General features: G+C 37.1%; 1 pseudogene; it reads right to left on the reverse strand.

Moving 5' to 3' along the window:
- Window positions 1–3,650: 3,650 nt before the first annotated feature.
- On the reverse strand, window positions 3,651–5,083 carry LOC149158414 (UDP-glycosyltransferase 72B1 pseudogene; annotated as a pseudogene).
- Between the last annotated feature and the right edge of the window lie 8,654 nt (window positions 5,084–13,737).

Genomic DNA, 13,737 nt, shown 5'->3' on the forward strand with positions numbered 1-13,737 from the left:
AATCGACAAAACACAACCAAAATGACCATCTACAAATCCTACAAAACCTCCATGAGCTACCCCACCTTTCTAGGTGATTAACCCCTAAGGAAACTCAACATTTCAGGGACCTAGAGCCCCAATCGCTCCCTTGCCAAGCCCTCCAAGTGACTGAGGGTCCTAGTTGCTCCCATGAGTCTGCCTGAGTGTGATGTAACCTTTTTCTGCCAATGCTATGCAAGCGACTACGAGATTTAAGGCTAAAATCTAGGGCTAAGACTAAGTCACTGCCCATAACTTCATGGAATTTACAAAAATGAAAGAAAAACATATAGACAATGATGCCAATACAAATTCTTGAACAAAGAATTGACTGGATCACTACTAGCCATGACATACATTTTGTCAAACATGTCATAAATATGTATTCTACAGGTTTAAACAACAAATATGAGCATAAGGGTCTTATACTTATCTGAGAATCGCTAAGAAGCATTGATGCTTGATCACAATAGTTACATTGTCTTGTATTAGGTCATAGGTTCATTAATCAATAATTTACAAATCAGAACATGATGAGAACCATACATTTTCATTGTCATAAACATATTCATAACCAACATATAAACATCAAAAATAATGAGGATGCAACAACCATAAGTGCCATATATGAACTAGTACATTGCTCATAAAATACTAAGGAAATGAACTCTTGTTAATGAATGCAAAAGCCAACCCGGTATGGGAATACCATGTTCCACCCGACTGTAGATTAGATGAGTCAAGCCTTTCTTCAACCAATCACCCTTGTGCCATATTCCAAGCATGAATGTGTGACTCAAACCAAAAGAACCAACCAGGTCTTCCCAAGGTTAAACCACCTCACCCTCATCAATAGAATCAAGCTTTACTGCAATCTTCACCAAATCACTTGGCCATAAACAATAAACACATAATACCAAGCTTTACTATAATCCCCACTAGATCACTAAGCCATAACCCACCAAGACACACAATATTTGGCTTTACTGCAACCCACAGTCCGATTTAGGGGTCACTAGGCCAATGGCTTTACCGCAATCCACATTTTGGTTCAAGAATCACTAGGCCATGTGTTCTCTCATTCAAATATCCACCTCACTCAACTTCAAATCCATTCGGCAATCCAGCTCAACAAAAACATGAGAACCCCATCTCCCCATGGCTATTTGGAAATGGGAAGGCAAGGATGAAGAACAATATCACACCCAACAAAAACCATGCCCATGATAGCAAGAGAACCAAGAACACACACACATAACCATGCATGCCAAATCTAGCAAGTAAATCACACATGCAAATCGATACCTGCAAGTAAACCCGTTGTAGTTGCTCGATCCCGCTCTTCCTTGCTTGATCTTTGCTTCCTCTTTGCCTTCTTTACCTATCTTGATCCAATGTTGAAGTGCTCCAAGAAAACTCTAAGTGTCCAAGAGTGTGAGAGAGAGAATAGAGAGAAGACTCCAAAACTGAACTGACCAAAAGCCATGAACTGATCCTCAGAAGCTTTTTTATTAATGTGGCCTCTATTTTCTTCATTTTCCATTTTTATTTTCGTGCATTTTCCTCCTCACATGTAAGCTATGACTTTTCACTTTCATTTTCTCTTAATTTCCATTATTTTCATAAATAAATTACCAATTAATTTTCTCCTAATTTCCATTATTTTCATAAATAAATTTCCAACTAATGTCATTTTTCCTTTCCAAAGTCTTTGGGAATTTCTTTAGCCATAATAAATCAGATGAACACCCACACTAAAATGTCTTGCACAACATTCAACTTGGAAAAAGTGTCTGATAACCATAATTATTATTTTACCTTTATTAATTTTTATTACATATAATTTTCACCATACAATGAGATTTCTTTTTTCACCATATATTTTTTGACTCATGATATTCTAATAAGAAAAATGAATCATTGTTGTTTATTGTTCTAATTCTCTAAAATCTATGCGAGATTATTGAAAAAATAGTAACATATCATCCTCCTTCTGCATCGAAAAACATCTTAATTAAACTCTAATAAGTGAGTTAACATTTTTTTTAGTTTTTTTGTTGAGTAAATCTCTTCGAGAAGGTACATAGAAAGTATATAAGGTCAAGGTCAATTGGAAGTACCACGAGTCTCTTCATTTTTACAGCTTTATGAAAAATAATTTGCAATGAGGGATTAAAAAAAAATATATCTATTAAAATAATTGATCAAATTTGTTAAAAAAATATAAATTTATTTTTCTTTAATAAATAATTAATTAAATTAAAATTAAAATATATAATTTTTTTTTTTCCATTTATATTTATTTAAATCAGAATAAATTTATATTAAATATGGATTTAACATGAATTTAGAGGGATTCAATTCATAATTTTTATTTTAGTGGACATGTAAAATTTCAATTCAATTTTCATGACAGACAATTTCAATTCAATTTTGATGACGGATGCAAAATTTCAATTCAATTTTGATGACGGATGCAAAATTTCAATTTTATTTTGATGACACACCGATAGTGTTATAGTGTTATACATCATATTGGGTTGTAAAATAAGCCACATCAAATTAGGTTGTAGAATGAACCTATCTCTGGACTCAATCATATAAAATAATCTTACAAAAAACCACTAGATCTTCAAACAATGACCAAATTTAGTAGGCTACTTTTCATCCCATGTTTAATGGATTTAACATCTTAAATCTGCGCTAAAATTTTATATTTATAGATTAACGAGGATGATTATAAGATAATATGAAATTCTTAATGCTTTGACTTTTATAGAGCTATGAAAAAATTACAATTTTATAGGTAATAATTAATTGTTTAATTATATACCATTTAAAATATTATTGAATGATGTAATTTACCATGTTTATATATTTTTAATGATTTTTAAAAATATTATCATTAATTTTTTTTTTAAATATCAAAATCATAATATCATTTAATATTGTATCGCCAAACAAAAAAATCTCAAAATTTATAACAGTAAAATTACACATAAAAACTCGATGGCAGAATGGTTTGTTGCATCTTAATCTTACATTCTTAATTTCCAAAATGTACGATTGTCGATGGCATGAATGTTCAAAAGTTAAAAATTCCTTAATTTTATATTATAATTATATTAGAGTAAATACTCATGCTTACATAATGGTGATGTCTTGTAATTTCAAGAGCGCCAAGGGAAAGAGAAATTGATTACTTTATTCGAAATCCTATTTATATCAGAAAATCCCCATTTTGTAGAGTATTTACCCATCTTGAATGGTCGAAATGAGGGGTACGTTGGTTAGTATTTACCCAGCTTGAAGGGTCGAAATGAGGGTACGTTGCTAAACCAGAATCTACATACATGAATCTTAAAAATCAAAACACAAAATAAAATAATTATAAAAATGGGAGAAAACAGCATAGCACAGCCCATCTGCCATGGGTTCACTAGTCTGTGGCCTTTATGTGGTGGCCACAATGTCCACAGGTCTCATATATTTTCCCTCACTTTATTCCTTTTTCTTCTAATCTAAGTAAAATAAAACTATCATACTATGCAGGGCAAGGTGTTACATTGGGATTGATGAGAACTGTAGGCTTACAGAATTCCTGACTGTTTGTTCATCCCTACTGGAAATCATGCGTTGGCTGCCGAGATTGCTGCGTTCGTTCTCCAGTCAGACACTACAGCGGCCATGGCTTTGTACGAACTGCCCCCTTCTTTCAACGCATTCATGGCCTTCTCCTTCAATTCTCTTGCTCTCGCCCTTACCCTCATCCCACTTTCTCCTTCCATCAACTCCCTAACTGCTCTCTCCACTTCTCCTCCTTTTACGAAATCATCGCTTTCCATCTTTGCTGCGATTGCCACCTTAATCTCTTCCATCAGTAGAAGCCTGTTTATTTTCTGTTCCGCAAAAAGAGGCCAACAGATAATCGGCACTCCATGTGAGATGCTCTCCAGGGCAGAATTCCAGCCACAGTGAGAAAGGAAACCGCCAGTGGATGGGTGAGAGAGAACGGGAATCTGAGGCGCCCATGAAGCAACAACAAGTCCTCGGTCTCGGGTTCGACTCTCGAATCCCTCGGGTAACAGTTGGGAAAGCTCTGTTTCCTCGATGGACAGAAAGCTGCTGGACGGGCTGCGGAGCACCCACAGAAAGCGATGTTGACTTGCTTCCAATCCCATGGCGAGTTCGGTCACCTGATCCCTGGGCAGAGCGGCTCCGCTTCCGAAAGAAACGAAGAGAACCGAGGAAGGCGGCTGATTGTCTAACCACTTGAGGCAATCCGCCCGTCCGTTTTCCACAAGTTCATCGTTGAGTTGAAGCGGCGATGATGAGATGAGCGGCCCAACTGGATAAATGTGGGGCATTCGACGAATCTCCTCCGTGGGATTAGATATCTTTCCTTCCACAAGAGCTTTGATCGCTTCACGCTCTAGTTCCTCGAACGTGTTTACCAAAATGCCCGTTACTTCCAGTAAAAGGCTTCATCCGACCTGTCCTGAAAGGGAGTCGGCATATCACTGCCAGGGATCGGCGGAATGCCCGGTAACACTATTGGAAAATCTACATCCTTAAACGAAATTGGGATCTCCGAGACAAGCTTGGGAAGAGATAACGTGACTGAAAGCATAGAAGCAGGGGAAGTGAAGAATAGGTATGTGGGTATACAGAGATCGGCGGCCACACCGAACATAGTGGAGCAGAAAACATCAGTGATGAAAGCAGAGACGGGAGAGGCAGAGTGGACGGGGGATGTTAGAGCATTTTTCACTGATCCTTTCGATTTTTCCAAAAGTTTAAATATGTATGTTTCTATTTTCAGTTGTTCTGCGCCCTCTATCTCCTCCTCAGGCAGCTGGATGGTGTTGATGTCGAGACCCGAGGACGCCATGGATTCCGAATAAGCAGCCATGAGAGCAGGCGAGAACATCCATTTGCTGGTGATGAAGGTGATGGAGAGTCCATGGCTGCTGGCGAGGCATTTGGCGAGTTCAGCGAAAGGAATGAGATGGCCCATTCCCCCGGAGGGAAAGATAGCAACGTGGGGCTTACGGCTTTCCATGGGTGTTCAGGGTGACTGAGTACAAGTAACAGGGAAGAGTATGATGGGTATACAGGGAAGAGTATAAGTAACAGGGAAGAGTATGATGGGTATGATGGGAAGAGTATGAGTAAGATAGCAACGTGGGGCTTACGGCTTTCCATTCCATTCCATTCTCTCCGTGAAGATGAAGTTATTGACGGCATTGTGCAAACGTCATCGCTTCCGTAAGCAAGCTTGAAAACGTGGGATGACATCTTTCTTTTAAAATTCGTTTTTCATTTCATTTTTCACATGTAAACTAATATCACCTTTTATCATTAAAATTATTTCTGGTTCATCGACGAGAGTGTTACCAGTGCATTGAAGGGTAAGAGACACTGCCCTTTGTCCAGTTATTACGTAAATATAAATTAAACCAGTGCATTGAAGGGTAACTTTGAAGCAATCTATCTGGTTATAAGAGACACTGCCATTGTAGGAGTCTAATCTTTGTTGCATATTAGCATATGGCTGTCGCTGTAGAATGTAGTGAATTTGTAATTCCCTGTATAGCCAAATACTAGATACAATATCAGAACTATGATGACGTTATGTTCTATTATATATGTATTGTTTTAATTATAATATAAAACAAACAGATTTTTCCTGCTGGAAAAAAAAATGTGGCTGAAATGTTTCTGTACCGAATTTCGTTGATGTTTCATTTTCAAATGTGCTATTATTTATCACTGTCGATCATTATTACTTCATTTTTTTACCTTTCTCTTTTTACAAGGGTAGAACACGATATTGTTATCAATTGTTTTTAGTGATTTTTTGGATTTTTGAGTGTTGAAATTAGTAGAAAATTTTAAAGTAAAATATTGATTTGTGTTATTTAAATTATTTTTTTGATTGTATATGGATTCAACACTCTAAAAAACCTTTAAAACACTAGAGATTACCCATCCAACTTGTAATTTTAGTAAATTTGTACAAAATGAAAAAAAAAATTAGAAAACACTTTCAAAAAATAAAACTAAAAAAAACTCGTATTGCTATTACTATCTACAAAGTCAAAAGGAAAGCCGAATCGAAGATATTTATTAACTTCAATATTAAACTCTTTATGTTGAGAATTACGGTTTAGCTTGAAGGATTTATGAATTTGTGAGGAAGAGTAAACACTAGTTCTGAAGGCTTTAGATAAGTGAGCATTTTCCTAAACAACGAATTGAGGTGCAAAGATTTGAAGGGCTCTGGTGAGTAGGGTTTTTAGAGCAACACCTTTTTGTGCAGAATGATGGGGGAATGGGTATGAAGGTATCTGTCAATATGGTAAGGGTACCATTAGGTTGATGGGAGACACAAACATCAAGGAAGGGAACACAATTTTCATTATGGATTTCCGTAGTAAATTGGATGCAGGGAGAAATTTCGTTGACATGGTTTGGGAAGGATGTAAGGGCAAGACGACCATGAGGCCAAATGAAAAAAGTGTCATCAACATAACAACACCGACACTTGGGTTTAAAGGGAGAAATGGATGTGATTATTATGACTATGATTATTAAGATTATTAACACTACTATGAGTATTAAAATGATAATTATGATAATTAGTATTGTTGTTACCAATTGTGGTATTATTATTAATGTTAATATGGTAGTTACAATTATTATTACTATGATAATCATGATCAATATTATTGTTATTGATCATAAGGTTATTATTATTATTATTATTATTAATAATAAGAAGGTTATTAATATTATCATAATTTTTATGGTCAATGTATGAACAATTGGACGTATTATTGGGAGTAATATTGAAGGAAACTAATGGTGGGGTATCATGATTAGAGAAATAGCTCGAGAGGTGGTTAGAATAATTTTTAATATGGTCATTACTATTATATTTTATAAAACAATAGGGGGGATAATAAAAATAAATATTATCATTAAGTAAATGGTTGGGAGGGGATGAATTAAATGGAGAAATATAATTTATTCTAGGAAAGATGGCTAAGAAATTGTGTGGAGCATGTTGTCAGTAGGTTGTGCAGGCTCGAGAAAAGAGAAGGGGAGTTGTAATGCTAAAAGGATCATATGTTGAGGAGCTAAAGAGGCGAGGGTAGGAGGGTGGATCAAATACACAGTGAGCTGGGGCATGGAATGAAGCAGGAATCTTAGAGGATGTTGCACTTGTGATGAAGCAGCTGGGATAAAAAGCCATGAAATTAGAGGAGGAGCCAATGGGATAAGCAGTCATGGTGGGAATTAGGAGAGGAAAAAAAATAGGAAGGAAAGAGAATAAAGGAAATGGATAAAATAAGAGATGAATGGGTGAAGGAGAAGGATAAGAAAAAATGGGTTGGGGGAAAGAAGGAAATGAAACAAACTGAGGAAATTATTGACTAAGGTGGTGAATCGTAGGTTTCCAAGAATGGATGATTTTGTATCCATCTTCACAGTTGAAATTATTTCAATGTTTTTCAATTTCAACAACTTCTTAGAGGATTCAAGTGGTATAGAAGGGTTTGAAGCCAAGATTTTTGTAGACACCAAAGAAAATGAGGTGGTTATATTTATGTGAATGTTCCTCAATGGTTGAGTTGGTAGTGCAACTACGATTATGATTGGTGTCAGAAATGTGTTCTTTGAAGCAAGTTTGGAGGGATCTACCTATTTGACCAATATGATATTTTCCATAGGAGTATGGGATCTGATAAAGACCTGTGCCAGGCATCAGATCAAATCTATCTTTAATAGGTTTGAAGAAGTGCTTGAGGGTTTTATAAGGTTTAAATAATGTTTGGATATTCATTTTAGAAAGAATTTTGGAGATACAATCAATGGTACCATGTATGTATGGCAAAGAGATGCGAGCTATGGGTGGTGCTTAGGGGGGAATTGAGGATTTGGTGTAACAACCCTCGTAAAAATTCATGTAAAATAAAATATAAGACCAAGGTCACATGACACATATTCCAAGTTTAATGGTGGGAAAAACATCCTAGTGGGTGTTCATTTTGATTATTATGGCTAAAGGACAATGACAAAGGCTTTGGAAAAGAAAAATGGAATTTTTGTTAATTTATTTATCAAAATAAAAGAAATTAGGAGAAAAGGAAGGTGAAAGGTCACAAGATTCATGTGAGGAAGAAAATGAAGGAAACTAGAGGAAATTGAAGAAAATAGAGGCCACATTGATAAAAAAATCTCATGAGGACCAATTCATAGACTTTTGCCAGTTCAGTTTTCGATCTCTCTCTCTATTCTCTCTCTCTCTCTCATACTCTTGGACACTTAGAGTTTTCTTGGAGCACTTCAACATTGGATTAAGGAAAGAAAAGAAGGAAAAGAGAAGCAAATATCAAGCGAGGAAGAGCAGGATGAAGCATCTACAACATGATTATTTGTAGGTATTGAGTTGCATGTATGATTTCCTTGCTAGTTCTGGCATGCATGGGTATGCATGTGTGTTCTTGGTTCTCTTGCTGTCATGGGCATGGGTTTTTCCAAGTGTGACATTGCTTTTTATCCTTGTCTTTACATTTTGGGATAGCCATGGTGTGATAGGGTTCTCATGTTTTGCTTGAGTTGGATTGCAGGATGGATTTGAAATTGAGTGAGGTGGTATGTAAAAGAATAAAAACATGGCCTAGTGATCCTTGAATCATACTGTGGATTGCAGTAAAGCCTTGGCCTAGTAACCCCCGAACCAGACTGTGGGTTGTGATAAAGCCAATTTTTTTGTTACCTGGGTGGGCCTAGAAATCCTTGACCGATGAATGTCGGGATATATGGTCAATCCTAGAGGTGGGTGCCCTTGATCATGCCTAAGGATCCTTTGCCAGTGAATGGTAGGATATATGGTAAATCCTAGATGTGGAGTCTCGATTAGGCCTAGGGATCCTAGACCGTTGTATGGCGGGATGTACGGTAAAGCATAGAGACTAGGAGACAATAAAATTCCTCATGGTGTAGGTGGAGAAATCTAGTGGCATCCATGCTAGTTTAGGACCTAGTGATTTGGTGGGGATTGCGTAAAATTTGGTTCCATTACTGAGGGTGAGGTGGTGTAGCCTCGGGATGCCCTTGTCAATTTTTCTTATGAAGTCCCACATTCGTGCTTGAAATATGGCACAAGGGTGATTGGATGAAAGAAATATTTTGTTCAACCAATCTATGGTTGGGTGGTTCATGGAAGTCCCATACCTGGTTGGCTTATGCATTCATTAATAAGAGTTCCTTCTCCTTGGTATTTCATGTGTAAATGTACTGGTTTATATGTGGATTTTATGGTTTTTGTATCCTTGTTATTTATGTTGTTTATATGCTGATTATGGGTATGTTTTACGACAATGATGAAGTATGGATCTCATCATGTTTTGATTGGTAAATGAACTAAAAATGAACATATGACCTAATGGATGATAATGCAGCTACTGTGATAAGGCATTAATGTTTCTTAGTGGTTCTCAGATAAGTATGAGACCCTATGCTCAGATTTGTTGTTATGACCTGTAGAATTCATATTTGTGACATGTTTGACGAAATGCTTGTCATGGCTAGTAGGGGTTTAGTGAAGTACTTGATCAAATGTTTGCATTAGTACCTTTTTTTGTGTTATTTATCCTTCCTGAAGGTTTCATGGAGTTCTAGGCAGTGGCCTGAATCCTAACCCTGAAAAGTGGCACAAAATTCAGGGTCATTGGCTAAGAACTAGCTGAAAAAGTCACCATTCGCTGGTATGCCCTTGCTATGGGAGTGACTAGAGGGTGCCATTCACATGCATTCCCATTTCATGGGAGCGACTAAGGCTCTAGGTCAGTAAAATGTCAAGTTACCTCAGGGGTTGGTCACCTGGAAGGGTTGGTTGGATCCTAAAGGTTTTGTAACATGTGTAGAAGGTTAGATTGGTTGTGTTTTGTCTGTTCCACTTCCTTAACTGTACATGGGGAGTTGAATCAGATCATAGTGGACTCTCGTCACATGTTTACCCCAACGAACCGGTTAACTTAGGTAAATATGGGATGAGGGTGTTACATAGTGGTATTAGAGCAGATTTCATTCTCTTTGGCGAATGTCTAGTTTTTGTTCTCTTTGGGTTTTATTTGGGACCACAAACTAGTATCAGAGCATGGTTCAACACTTGGACTGGATGGGCAAAATCTGTTTGTCATTCTTGCATGTAAGTTGTATATGTGCTTGTTAGGAATGCATGGTAGTGGCAATGTTTACAGTTGTGTTTCCATGTAAAAGTTGATGATGTTGTTGTTGGGATGTGTTTGTCATGAATGCATGTCAATTGTATATGCAATTGTTATGCATGTCAATGTATATATGTTGTTATGCATTCATTGTCATGGTTATGTGTATGCATGTATAGTAAGTCAAGCATGCATCGTGAGGTCATTGTATGCAATTAGGTCATCATGATGTTATTGGTATGTTAAGATGCTAATGTGTTGGTTGAGATAGAGCAGGAGATGCAGATCATCAAAGCGAGGTTGCAACACTAGACTTTGGGGTAAGAGTAGATTGTTATATAGGTTTGTATATTTGGCATGCAGATATGTGGTTAATGGTTGTTATAAGAATTAGGGTTACTTATATGCTTGTCATTCTATCATTATGGTTACATGTATGATAAATTAGCTAGTTGATTAGTGTAGTCGTATGCAAATGTCAAATAGTCATGAATGATAGTAACATGTTGTTCTATGCATTGTGGTCATATGCCTAATGATTATGGTCATTTCAGTTGAGGTCTTGATGTTATCATGTTTTACGCTAATTTGGATTTACCTATCTAGATGATAATGGTTATGACATTCAGGTATGAGTTAATATATTGTGACATTATGATGTACTAATCTAGAATGATAGTTCATACATGATTGTTATGCATGAATGACAATTGTTTATGAGCTTATGAGGTGAACCTGTTAGCTAGTTATTGTTATGGATATCATGACCTTATTTATGTTGAGTTGATGTGTTGTGAAGTTATATCATGCTAAACTAGATTAATTGTGTAGACAAGATAGCCTCCCCTGAGATACATTAAGGTATGAGTTTGATTATGTCATCTATTTGATGGTTGAGTGTTTGATTATGTCATCTAGTTGATTTATTTAACATGGTATGTTTGCAATTTGTTTGAATGTTTTATTAATTGCATGATATGAGTATGTGTCTAAAAGATTGCACAAATGAATGGTCTTGTTTTAAGATGGTTGTACTAACACATTATGTGCTGAGACAACTGATATGTACTTGAGTGTAAGTGTGTGCTAGTTGTAGTATTATGATTTTGACTATTAATTGATTATGACATGGTTGTTAGTCTTGGAAAATATTGATTTCAATTAATAGACATGATGTTTTGATCTTTGGAACATGTGGCTGGCATTTGTCAATAGTTTCAGGTAAATATGGTTGGTATTAGCATGAAAAGGTAACAGTTGAATTGTTTATATAACTAATAGTGGGGTGATGTGACAATACATAATAAGACTTGATTGCAAAAAGGTAAAAAGGTAAAAGAAGGGAATTGGGTGAGGATTCATTTGGATATGTTTAGAAACCACAATTCCAAACGAATGAATGCTTTGAATACAATAAATCTTCTTAACCTAGATTTTATCTGACATTATGTGGATATATGTTATATTCATAAACATGTATTTGACAAATATTTTAACTAGTTTCTAGTTATAGTTGGAATCATCAAGAGAATTGGAATCCCTTGAGGAATGATATGTGTAGGTGTACAATGTGGCAACATGCTTGGCACAACAAGGTAAGATAGTTGGTATATTGTTATGTTTACCTATGCATTGACATTTATGTGTTTATGGCAATATGATGTATGGGATTGCATGCAAAAGGAGATTGCCATGAAATATTGAAGAAGGATCTGTTTGAATTTCCCTTGGAGGTATTGGGAACCCATGGGGTTGAGTTATGGTGTTTGTTGGGAGTTTTGTGCCTTCGGTATTTTGTGATTTGTTTGAGCTTGATTTATGGGTTTTTATTATGTTTAGTGCAAGGCATTGCCACTTTGTTTGTGGTGTCATGTTGCTATTGGTGTTTCATGGTTTTATTCTTGTTTTTTTTCTTGTTCTTGCCTTTATGTTTTGAGGGTCTTGGGAATTGGTTGGGAAGGAGGGAGTTAATGGAGCTCAGGGAGAGTTCTGTGATACTCGACAGGTAAAGTAAGGCCCATATGAAGCTCAATGCATGAGTAAGGGAAATCGAAGGTAATTATATGACATTTAATTGCACTAGTTAGGTGCATTGTGGTAAATGGATGGTGGCAGTACAAACACGAGAAAGGTAATCAGAAAGGTAAAGTAAATGGATTTTAGGTGTTAGATGCCTTACCTATGTTGGGAATTGTTGTTCTCAATGTTGTGCATGCTGTGAATGGATAAAGGGAGTTCTATTAACCTTAACCTTATGCTATTTGGTAATCATTTGTGATCATGATTATGATGATGTCTATATAAGTATACATGTATGTATGCATGTCATTGTTTAACAGGTGTTGGCATTATGTTTCTGGTATGGCTATATGTTACAGATGTTGTACTTGATGGCAACTCCCGTGGCAAGGCTCTCAATTTGTTGAAAATTAAGAAGGACGCAAGAAAGCAAGTTCAGAAGGTGCGTACCCGCAGGTACACCATGCAGGGACTGTGTCCAGATATGCAGGGCAGCCGTTCAGGAGGTGCGTCCCCCCAGTGCACACATTTCAAGGCAGAGAAAAGCACACATGGGGTTTCTTATGTTTTACTCTTGCTATTTAGTCGACGGTATTGGGTTATTATGGTGTCGGCTCGTGGTATTGATCCATGTTTTAAGGAAGAGCTTTCCTATATAAAGCAAAGGAGATCATTTGGCTTGAGCATGTTTTGGGTTGAATATCTTATGAGGGCTAGATCTGGTCTAGATCTAAACAAGGCGAATCTACTGATGGACCAAGATCTCTTTGGCGCATGTTCAGATCTGTAGATCTGACTGTCTGGGTTACTTCTGAAGTCTTGAAATCATCTATGCTCGGAGGTACGCAGGTGCAGTAAGGGTTCAGGTGCGTCGGTACGCAGGCGCAGAAGGGTTCAGGTGCGCCGGGACGCAGGCGCAGAAGGGTTCAGGTGTGCCGGGACACAGGCAGTTCAATGGACTCAGAGCGAGGTACGCAGGCTACCAGTTGAGCAGGGTGTGTACTGTACGCAGGCTAGCAGTTGAGCAGGGTGCGTACTGTAAGCAGGCCAGCAGTTGAGCAGGGTGAGTACAGTAAGCAGGCCAGCAGTTGAGCAGGGTGCTTATGTAAGCAGGCAAGCAGTTGAGCAGGGTGCTTACTTCTCTTGAAATCTTTGTTTATCATTGCTGTGTTCTGGGTTTGGTCCTATTATTGTTGATCTAGTTACTACAGTTGACTGGGTGATTCTCTTGTACTTGATGATCATTTGATGCTTATGGATCCAATTTGAAAATTTATGAAAAGTGGTCCTTGTAAGAAAAGAAGTAGGGGGTTGTAGCTCCCTTCCAGGAGAGACTGGAAAACGAGAGAGAGTTGTAGCTCTCTGCAGGTTGCAGCCTGCGTACTGGTAAAGGACTGCACCAGTACAAAACCATTGTAAAAGGAGTTTCTAATTTGAAAGAAGATAGAGACATATTGCA

Source organism: Pinus tabuliformis, chromosome 5_2, assembly GCF_031772625.1.
Source record: "Pinus tabuliformis cultivar Carrire ecotype Pingquan chromosome 5_2, CPIR1, whole genome shotgun sequence".
NCBI classification, from domain to species: domain Eukaryota; kingdom Viridiplantae; phylum Streptophyta; class Pinopsida; order Pinales; family Pinaceae; genus Pinus; species Pinus tabuliformis.